The sequence below is a fragment of the Balaenoptera borealis genome (assembly GCF_965194805.1).
Source record: "Balaenoptera borealis genome assembly, chromosome: 3".
Taxonomy (NCBI): Eukaryota; Metazoa; Chordata; class Mammalia; order Artiodactyla; family Balaenopteridae; genus Balaenoptera; species Balaenoptera borealis.
Window position 1 is genome coordinate 137,676,668 of NC_138866.1, and position 10,714 is coordinate 137,687,381.

Sequence of the window (10,714 nt, forward strand, 5' to 3'; positions counted from 1 at the left end):
AAAGTCAGGGAGCCTGATTCCTCCAGCTCCGCTTTTCTTTCTCAAGATTGCTTTGGCTATTTGGGGTCTTTTCTGTTTCCATACAAATTGTGAAATTTTTGGTTCTAGTTCTGTGAAAAATGCCATTGGTAGTTTAATAGGGATTGCATTGAATCTGTAGATTGCTTTGGGTAGTATAGTCATTTTCACAATGTTTATTCTCCCAATCCAAGAACATGGTATACCTCTCCATCTGTTTGTATCATCTTTAAATTATTTCATCAGTGTCTTATAGTTTTCTGCATACAGGTCTTTTGTCTCCTTAGGTAGGTTTATTCCTAAGTATTTTATTCTTTTGGTTGCAATGGTAAATGGGAGTGTTTCTTTAATTCCAATTTCAGATTTTTCATCATTAGTGTATAGGAATGCAAGAGATTTCTGGGCATTAATTTTGTATCCTGCTACTTTACCAAATTCATTGATTAGCTCTAGTAGTTTTCTGCTAGCATTTTTAGGATTCTCTATGCATAGTGTCATGTCATCTGCAAACAGTGACAGCTTTACTTCTTCTTTTCTGATTTGGATTCATTTTATTTGTTTTTCTTCTCTGATTGCTGTGGCTAAAATTTCCAAAACTGTTGAATAACAGTGGGGAGAGTGGGCAACCTTGTCTTTTCCTCTTCTTAGTGGAAATGGTTTCAGTTTTTCACCATTGAGGTTGATGTTGGCTATGGTTTTGTCATATATGGCCTTTATTATGTTGAGGTAACTTCCCTCTATGCTTATTTTCTGGAGGGTTTTTATCATAAATGGGTGTTGGATTTTGTTGAAAGCTTTTTCTGCATCTGTTGAGATGATCATATGGTTTTTATTCTTCAATCTGTTAATATGATGTATCATGTTGATTGATTTGCGTATATTGAAGAATCCTTGCATTCCTGGAATAAACCCCAATTGATCATGGTGTATAATCCTTTTAACGTGCTGTTGGATTCTGTTTGCTAGTATTTTGTTGAGGATTTTTGCATCTATGTTCATCAGTGATATTGGCCTGTAGTTTTCTTTCTTTGTGACATCTTTGTCTGGTTTTGTTATCAGGGTGATGGTGGCCTTGTAGAATGAGTTTGGGAGTGTTCCTCCCTCTGCAATATTTTGGAAGAGTTTGAGAAGGATAGGTTTTAGCTCTTCTCTAAATGTTTGATAGAATTCACCTGTGAAGCCATCAGGTCCTGGGCTTTTGTTTGTTGGAAGATTTTTAATCACAGTTTCAACTTCAGTGTTTGTGATTTGTTTGTTTATATTTTCTATTTCTTCCTGGTTCAGTCTCAGAAGGTGGTGCTTTTTAAGAATTTGTCCATTTCTTCCAGGTTGTCCATTTTATTAGCATATAGTTGCTTGTAGTAATCTCTCATGACCCTTTGTATTTCTGCAGTGTCAGTTGTTACTTCTCCTTTTTCACTTCTACTTCTGTTGATCTGAGTCTTCTCCCTTTTTTCTTGATGAGTCTGGCTAATGGTTTATCTATTTTGTTTATCTTCTCAAAGTACAAGCTTTTAGTTTTACTGATCTTTGCTATTGTTTCCTTCATTTCTTTTTCATTTATTTCTGATCTGATCTTTATGATTTCTTTCCTTTTGCTAACTTTGGGGTTTTTTTTTTTTTTCTTCTTTCTGTAAAGGCTTTAGTTGTAAGGTTAGCTTGTTTATTTGAGATGTTTCTTGTTTCTTACCGTAGGATTGTATTGTTATAAACTTCCCTCTTAGAACTGCTTTTGCTGTATATCATAAAGTTTAGGGTCATTTTGTTTCCATTGTCATTTGTTTCTAGGTATTTTTTGACTTCCTCTTTGATTTATTCAGTGATCTCTTGGTTATTTAGTAGTGTATTGTTTAGCCTCTATTTGTTTGTATTTTTTCCTGTAATTGATATCTAGTCTCATAGCATTGTGGTCAGAAAAGGTACTTGATATGATATCAATTTTCTTAAATTTACTGAGGCTTCATTCGTGTCCCAGGATATGATCTGTCTTGGAGTATGTTCCATGAGCACTTGAGAAGAAAGTGTATTCTGTGTTTTTTGGATGGAATGTCCTATAAATATCAATTAAGTCCATCTTGTTTAATATATCATTTAAAGCTTGTGTTTCCTTATTTATTTTCATTTTGGATGATCTGTCTGTTGGTGAAAGTGGGGTGTTAAAGTCCTCTACTCTTACTGTGTTACTGTTGGTTTCCCCTTTTACGGCTATTAGCATTTGCCTTATGTACTGAAGTGCTCCTATGTTGGGTGCATAAATATTTACAGTTGTTATATCTTCTTCTTGGATTGATCCTTTGATCATTATCTAGTGTCCTTCTTTGTCTCTTGTAATAGTCTTTGTTTTAAAGTCTATTTTGTCTGATATGAGAATTGCTACTCCAACTTTCTTTTGATTTCCATTTGCATGGAGTATCTTTTTCTGTCTCCTCACTTTCAGTCTGTATGTGTCCCTAGGTCTGAAGTGGGTCTCTTGTAGACAGCATATATACGGGTCTTGTTTTTGTATCCATTCAGCCAGTCTATATCTTTTGGTGGGAGCATTTAATCCATTTACATTTAAGGTAATTATCGATATGTATGTTCCTATTACCATTTTCTTAATTGTTTTGAGTTTGTTATTGTAGGTATTTTCCTTCTCTTTTGTTTCCTGCCTAGAGAAGTTCCTTTAGCATTTGTTGTAAACCTGGTTTGGTTTGCTGAATTCTCTTAGCTTTTGCTTGTCTGTAAAGGTTTTAATTTCTCCGTCAAATCTGAATGAGATCCTTGCTGGGTAGAGTAATTTTGGTTGTAGGTTTTTCCCTTTCATCACTTTAAATATGTCCTGCCACTCCCTTCTGGCTTGCAGAGCTTCTGCTGAAAGATCAGCTGTTAACCTTATGGGTATTCCCTTGTATGTTATTTGTTATTTCTCCCTTGCTGCTTTTAATATTTTTCTTTTATTTAATTTTTAATAGTTTGATTAATATGTGTCTTGGCATGTTTCACCTTGGATTTATCCTGTATAGGACTCTGTGCACTTCCTGGACTTGATTAACTATTTCCTTTCCCATGTTAGGAAGTTTTCAACTATAATCTCTTCAAATATTTTCTCAGTCCCTTTCTTTTTCTCTTCTTCTTCTGGGACCCATATAATTCAAATCTTGGTGTGTTTAATTTTGTCCCAGAAGTGTCTCAGATTGTCCTCAATTCTTTTCATTCTTTTTTCTTTATTCTGCTCTGTGGTAATTATTTCCACTCTTTTATCTTCCAGGTCACTTATCCATTCTTCAGCTTCAGTTATTCTGCTATTGATTCTTTCTAGAGAATTTTTAATTTCATTTATTGTGTTGTTCATCATTGTTTGTTTGCTCTTTAGTTCTTCTAGGTCCTTGTTAAACATTTCCTGTATTTTCTCCACTCTGGTTCCAAGATTTGGGATCCACTTTACTATCATTACTCTGAATTCTTTTTTCAGGTAGACTGCCTATTTCCTCTTCATTTGTTTAGTCTTGTGTGTTTTTACCTTGCTCCTTCATCTGCTGTGTGTTTCTCTGTCTTCTCATATTGCTTAACTTGCTGTGTTTGGGGTCTCCTTTTCGCAGCCTGCAGGTTCATAGTTCCCGTTGTTTTCAGTTTTTGCCCCCAGTGGCTAAGATTTGTTCAGTGGGTTGTGTAGGCTTCCTGGTGGAGGGGACTAGTGCCTGTGTTCTGGTGGATGAGGCCGGATCTTGTCTTTCTGGTGGGCAGGTCCACGTCTGGTGGTGTGTTTTGGGGTGTCTGTGGTCTTATTATGATTTTAGGCAGCCTCTCTGCTAATGGGTGGGTTTGTGTTCCTGTCTTGCTAGTTGTTTGGCATAGGGTGTCCAGCACTGTAGTTTGCTGGTTGTTGAGTGGAGCTGGGTCTTGGTGTTGAGATGGAGATCTCTGGGAGATTTTTGCTGTTTGATATTACATGTAGCTGGGAGGTCTCTGGTGGACCAATATCCTGAACTTGGCTCTCCCACCTCAGAGGCACAGGCCTGGTGACCTGCCAGGGCACCAAGACCCTGTCATCCACATGGCTCAGAATAAAAGGGAGAAAAAAAGAAAGAAAAAAAGAAGAGAAAATAAAATAAAATTATTAAAGTAAAAAATAAAAAAAAATTATTAAAAATAAAAAATAATTTTAAAATAATTTTAAAAAGAAAGAAAGAAGAGAGCAACGAAACCAAAAAACAAATCCACCAATGATAACAAGTGCTAAAATCTATACTAAAAATAAAAACAAAAACCAAAAATGGACAGACAGACCCCTAGGACAAATGGTAAAAGCAAAGTTATACAGGTAAAATTACACACAGAAGCATACACATACACAATCACAAAAAGAGAAAAAGGAAAAAAATATATATATATCATTGCTCCCAAAGTCCACCTCCTCAATTTGGGATGATTCGTTGTCTATTCAGGTATTCAACAGATGCAAGTACATCAAGTTGATTGTGGAGATTTAATCCACTGCTCTTGAGGCTGCTGGGAGAAATTTGCCTTTCTCTTCTTTGTTCGCACAGCTCCTGGGGTTCAGCTTTGGATTTGGCCCCGTCTCTGTGTGTAGGTCACCTGACGGCGTCTGCTCTTCACTCAGACAGGACGGGGTTAAAGTAACAGCTGATTAGGGGGCTCTGGCTCACTCAGGCCGGGGGGAGGGAGGGGTCCGGATGCGGGGCGAGCCTGCGGCGGCAGCGGCCGGCGTGACGTTGCACCAACCTGATGCGTGCTGTGCGTTCTTCCGGGGAATCTGTCCCTGAATCACGGGAGCCTGGCAGTGGCGGGCTGCACAGGCTCCCGGGAAGGGAGGTGTGGATAGTGACCTGTGCTTGCACACAGGCTTCTTGGTGGAGGCAGCAGCAGCCTTAGCGTCTCATGCCCGTCTCTGGGGTCTGCGCTGATAGCCGCGGCTCGTGCCCGTCTCTGGAGCTCCTTTAAACGGTGCTCTTAATCCCCTCTCCTTGTGCACCAGGAAACAAAGAGGCAAGAGAAAGTCTCTTGCCTCTTTGGCAGCTCCAGACTTTTTCCCGGACTCCCTCCCGGCTAGCTGTGGTGCACTAGCCCCCTTCAGGCTGTGTTCACGCCGCCAACCCCAGTCCTCTCCCTGGGATCTAACCTCCGACACCTGAGACTCAGCTCCCAGCTCCCACCCGCCCCGGCGGCTGTGCAGACAAGCCTCTCGGGCTGGTGAGTGCTGCTCAGCACCGATCCTCTGTGCGGGAATCTCTCCGCTTTGCTCTCCGCACCCCTGTTGCTGCGCTCTCCTCCATGGCTCCGAAGCTTCCACCCTCCGCCACCTGCAGTCTCCGCCCGCGAAGGGCCTTCCTAGTGTGTGGAAACCTTTCCTCCTTCACGGCTCCTTACCCAAGGTGCAGGTCCTGTCCCTATTCTCTTGTCTCTGTTTTTTCTTGTTTCTTTTGCCCTACCCAGGTACGTGGGGAGTTTCTTGCCTTTTGGGAGGTCTGAGGTCTTCTGCCAGCTTTCAGTAGGTGTTCTGTAGTTGTTCCACATGTAGATGTATTTCTGATGTATTTGTGGGGAGGAAGGTGATCTCCACATCCTACTCTTACGCCATCTTGAAGCTCCTCTCTTTTTTTTAAAGTGTGTTATAAAAAAATTTGTGTTCGTCCCTGTAGTACTGAAAGCAAGAGAATGGGAAAGGAAATATTGAAATAAGCCTGCTTTTTAATCCATGCGTCCAAGTGGGGATGCAGGATGTTTATGATTCTGCAAGAAGGGGTGCCAAGGGGATGATGCAGCAGTGCTGTCAAAACTTTAACTCAGCTTTCTGACCATTTTGTTAGCTATTGCAGATACTAGTGAAATTTACATTATTCTCTAAACAACTATTTTCTGGACAAAAAATAAAAACAGATTATTCAAGCAAATGAATTTTGTTATGATGAATCAAAAACAACAGAATTGGAAACAAGCAGACAAATCCAAAACGTGGGGCATTCTGCAGACAACCTGGCCCATTCTCTCTAACAAGTCATGGTCATGGGAAAGGGAATGTGCTGAATTGCAGGGGACTTGGGCATAATAGCCAAGTTCAATGTGTGCTCTTGCAACGCACCCTATAAAGGGTATTTGGGGTCAATTGTGTAATCTAATCACAGCCTGAGTATCAGTACATGAATTTACTGAAATGGAAACATGCGGCCCATTGATTGGAAAATGCAGATTGCAAAGCATTGTGTATAGTATTATCTCATTTTGCTGGAAAAGATACATCCACACAGAAAGAACCAGAAGGATATGCATGGACTGTTAACAGTAGTAAAGTCTATAATAAAAGAGTTTTAAAAAAAGAACTCTACTGATTTTCTATTTATCTTGCTGAAAAGAGCATGGAGAATTGCCTTTTTATAGTTTATAACTAAATTGACTCAAATATCAAGTGGGGAAAATGTTCCATTGAAGTAGACAGGTCCAAGGTGACATGTAACCATTCTCACGTATGCTGCTTAAGAACCTTTTGTATTTGTCAAAGTCAAGTTCACTGATCGCTTCCTTTTACGTTTATCTGACAATCAGGGTTATTTTCATGAGTTAGAGGAAAGCAAACTAATTTCTCCTTTGCCTGTAGTTATTAGAAGATGCACTTGACACCCCTGATTTGAAATTACCTGTGTCTTGAGATACTGTCTTGGTGCTGAGTGAACTAATGAAAGACTCTTTGGAGACACTGGGGTCTTAGAATCCTAAGTAGTACTCTGCTAGGATGATACACTGCAGCCCCTGACTTTGACATATAGTCAATGAATTTTAAGCCTTAGCAAGTGAATCTTCCTTTGCATGACTCTATTTATAAAGACAAATACTGAAAAATTGTCTACATTTACAAAAACTACTCAAATGTTCTTGTGCCCCCTTCTGCTACTGATTAAGAACTATTTCTATAAAAGGTTATCAAATTCAAGTTCACTTTCTTGTTATTTTTATTATATCACATGTATCCATTTTTAATTAAAGCACCCTGTGTTGTAATGAGTTTTCAATTTATTTGCATTCAGTTAATGAGCTTTGAAAAAGAACCACATCCATAACCCTCCTCTACTCCTTTCTTTTTAAAATGTTACAAAGATACTTTTTTGGGAAATAGCATCTCCAAAGTCAGAAGTTTCAAAACCATTTAAATAAAAAAAAAAAAACACCAAGTGTAAGAAATTGTTTTTGTGACAGGTATGGGCCCAAAGCCAAGTGATGATCTCTGACAAGGTACCACAAGACATAGCTGATGGGATAACTTCCTTTTGGCAAACCCATAAAGGTGCAACATAGATTAAAGAGCATTTAAAAAATTCTTTATGAAGAGGAGGAGATCACACAGCCTGTTAAAAGTTGGACCATCACTGTCATCTGGGGATTGTTTAGCTCAAAAGGCTAAGGTTATTTGGAAAATTTTAATTGCTGCAATCTTCCCTCTAGTGATAATTTGGTGTTAATCTTACCTCTTTGCATTTGTCCTGTTTTTAGTAGAATGAATACCTACCTCATTCAGCATTTTTTGCACTGAACCAGGTCAAGTGAAGCATCTTTAACTATGGTACCTGGGATTTTAAATGGATCCTGGCTTTAGCTTTCTCTTTTATGAATTTGGAATATTTCACATTATCTGTAGTTCCTTTTTTTTTCTCTCGTGAGATGTGAAATCACCTCAATATTCCCTTCCCCATCTCAGTTCTTTGATGTAGCATTATCCTTTTCCCCCAATGATGAACACCCTTTAAGGCAATAATCCCTTTCCTCTGCAACAAAAGAATCTGGACTTTTTCACTAAAGTCCAGTTCAGCAAAATACAGCCATCTGTTTGACTCTGTGTCTTAAAGGTCACATTGCTTTGATGAGAGAACAGATGGCCAGCTGATGACTATACAAATATAATGGGATGGGTAAGGAATGTCTCAGTTCAGGACCACTTCATAGGTAGATATTGGGACCTCACCCAGTTTTATCCTTAATTGATGAAAACGAAGGAAGTGTTTGAGTCATTTCAATATCTTTATTAAGTTGTGTCTTAGTTTGCTCTTTTTGAAGATTAATTCTGGTCTTTGTCTCTCTTCTTTGATAGCTGCCGTTCAATCTTGTTTTGAAAAATATCTCCACTCCTCCCTCTCTACCCCACCCCTTCTGAAGATCTTCACACTCAAGGTTCCCTCTGTTCTCCCCAAACTAAACTTCTCAGTGTTTGATTTTCCCACTCCTGATTTTACACTTCCTCCACACTGGTCCTGAGGCCTGGAATAATGCCCTCCCTTTCAAGTCTGTCCCTGCCCTTGCTTCGAATCCCACCTCTTTTACAAAGCTCTCCTTATGTGTCTTGTGGTACTGGGGAAGTGGGAATAAATGTGTTCACATATGTAGTTGAGGATGAGACAATAGAATGGATAATTGGATTTGAGTAAACAGGCTTATTATCCAAACTCGAGACACCAAAACATGAAATTAAAGTAAATGGTTTATCATGTATTTATTTATATAAATAAAGTAAATTGTATCACTTAATTCTATAATATATTGCAAATTCTAAAAAGGTAGTGGTCAGATATTTTGTTTCATTTGTGTCCAACTTCTTTCACCAAGGGCTAAACAATTCAAAACACAGCATATATCTATGACCTTTCCAGGATACAGGTGCAAAATGACCATATTTTTTAGTTAGATGAAACCTTGGAGAACTTTGGAAGATCCTCCAGTTTGTTCACAGGTAGGTAACTGAGCAAGGCCTGGAAATGTTTCCATACCCACTCTGGGTCAAAGGCCCATTTCTACCAGAACTGGAATCAGAATTGATTGGCAGCAGTCAGGATCATACTTCTGTACTTTAACAGAAAAAAGTTAGGAAGCTTAAGTTCATCTTCTGATTCATCTTAGCATCCATACCCTACTGGCAATCTTAGGGTTAACCACTTACCTTCTGGTCAATATTGAAGCTTTTATTAAGTTCTGTGGGAGCCTAAAACGTGCGTTTGGGGGGAAAAATTGTGTGCAGTATTTTATGTACTCTAGCATGGTATAAATTAACTAGAAAGTCAATAGACAATCTATAGGCATTTTACAGTATTTATCTCCACCACAAATGTATAAGGAATGGATTTGGTCTGGTACATGGGATTGGGACCCTTGGAGACTTCCAGGTATGGGTGGGAGAGGAAAAGCAGAATGAAATTTAGCAATTGCCAATTTAGACATGAGGAGCAACTTGGGTGCTTCTATGTGGTAAGTTAAGGGTCATGAAATTGGGGGTAAGAAGCATATCTGTGCATCTATTTAACACATTTGTCTTCAAAATATATTTCACTAGACATAGTATGAGCAGTTGCCAGATGCAAGGACACTTTCAGAAGCTATTTTAAGACAATCAGATTCTAGAAAATAATGTAAACGACAAAACAATAAAGATTTATCCAGTAGGGAGAGGGACCAGAGTTCAAGGAGATCCTCAGAAGGAAATGGTCTTTGCTTTAAATGTAAAGGATTAGAGAAAAGAGTGTGGAAGGGGAGGAAGAGACTGAAAGAAATTATACATTGCTAGAGAGTAAAGATATGAGACAAGAGAAGTAATAAGGGGCCAGATTCTAAAACTACGTTCAGGAGCCTAGACTTTGTTTTGAGGGCATTGTGGAACCATTAATGGCTTAAGGAAGGGCAATGGTATGATGAGATCTACATTTTAGGGAGATACCAGTGGCTGCAGAGGGACACCAGTAGTAGGGAGACCAGAAGCAGAGAGGCTGTTAGGCTGCTGTGGCAGCCTCTGGAGGAGGGAGTCTCTGCAGAGCACATGAGAGAAGCAGTCAAATTGCTCCTCATGTCTAAATTGGCAGTTGCTAAATTTCGTTCTCCTTTCCTCTCCCACCCCTACCTGGAAGTCTCCAAGGGTCCCAATCCCATGTACCAGACCAAATCCATTCCTTATAAATTTGCTTCAGTCACAAAGCTGAAAGACAAGGAGGAAGCTAGGTGTGATGGCCTACATTGGACCTCAGATCAGGTCCTCATAGAAATTAATAACAATAGACTTCCTATGTATCTGACATAAACCCCACAACAAGTCCATGTGGGAGGTACTATTATCACCACTTTCCTTGCCAAGAAACGAGCACAGGAAGAGAGGGTAATGTGCTCAAAGTCACACAGCCGGGATTAGGTTCACAGATGATCTAACTTTGGGGCCCAGACTAAGCTCCATTGCTTGCCTCTGTTATGACTCATGGCCCATATGACTGTCTGGAGACCTACCACCATCTATTACATCATTTTTATAGAAAATTGGGTTCCAAGTCCCAAAAATCAGCAATCAAGTGTACATTTGAAGCAAGTCTCACTAATAGAAAATTTGCAAGACTGATGAGAAGGAAACTATAAAAGTTGATACAGGGCCATAAAAGAAGATTCAAGTAAATAAAGAGACATCCTGTGCTCCTAGACAGCAGTGCTGAAGACTATAATTATGGCAGTACTCTACCAAACTGATATATAAATTTAATCAAAACCAAAACACAATAGCAACATTTTTTGGAACTCAACAAATAAATTCTAATATTTATCCCAAAGAACAATAGTATACAAGAATAGCCAAGGAAGTTAAAAAAAAAGACAAAGAATTATAATGGGGCAGAGACTACCATATGAATAGCAGAATATATTATAAAGCCATAATAGTTAAAAGTATCTATTGGTGTTG